The sequence below is a fragment of the Micropterus dolomieu genome, linkage group LG01 (genome assembly GCF_021292245.1).
Source record: "Micropterus dolomieu isolate WLL.071019.BEF.003 ecotype Adirondacks linkage group LG01, ASM2129224v1, whole genome shotgun sequence".
In the NCBI taxonomy this organism is placed as follows: Eukaryota; Metazoa; Chordata; class Actinopteri; order Centrarchiformes; family Centrarchidae; genus Micropterus; species Micropterus dolomieu.
The window spans coordinates 53,153,396-53,154,526 of NC_060150.1; positions in this window are offsets into that span (position 1 = coordinate 53,153,396).

Consider the following 1,131-nt stretch of genomic DNA (forward strand, 5'->3'; position numbering starts at 1 on the left):
CACTATCCACACATCCGACAATACCCACTAATCTCATCCATACTCCAAAATTCACTCATCCCATCCCATCCACCCATCCCACAACACCCACTGATCCCACACCATCCAGTCATCCAGCAACACCTACTGATCCCACCCCATCCACCCATCCTAAAACATCCACTCATCCCATACTATCCACCCATCCCACACCATCAAGCCATCCCACAACACTTACTGATCCCACCCCATCCACCCATCCCACAGCAACCACTGATTCCACACCATCCAGCCATCCCACTGCAACCACCATTCCCACAAAACCCATTCATTCCCCTGCATCCACCATTCCCACTCATCCCACACAATCCACTCATCCCACAACACCTACTGATCCCACACCATCCAACCATCCCACAACACCCACTCATCCCACTGCATTCACTCTTCCCACAAAACCCACTCATCTCAGTGCATCCACCATTCCCACAACACCTACTCATCCCACAGAATCCACTCATCTCACAAGACCCACTCATTCCACAACTTTGAGCCATCTCACAACACCTACTGATCCCACCTCATCCACCCATCTGACAACATCCACTCATCCCATTCCACCCACTCATCCCACAACACACATTGATCCCACTACATCCACTTTTCCCACAACACCCACTCATCTCAGTGCATCCTCCATTCCCACAACACCTACTCATCCCATAGCATCCACCCATCCAACAACATCCACTGATCCCATCCCATCTACCCATCCCACATCAATGACCATTCCCACAACACCCATTCATTCCACTGCATCCACCATTCCCACAACACCCACTGATCCCACAACATCCACCCATCCCACAACACCCACTCATCCTGCACAATCAAGCCATCCCACAACACTTACTGATCACAAACAATCCAGCAATCTCACAACAACCACTTACTCCACCCCATCCAGCCATCCCACAACACCCACTCATCCCACTGCATCCACTTTTCCCACAACATCCACTCATCCCATTCCACCCACTCATCCCACTGCAGTCACTCTTCCCACAACACCCACTCATCTCAGTGCATCCTCCATTCCCACAACACCTGCTCATCCCATACCATCAAGCCATCCCACAAAACCCACTGATC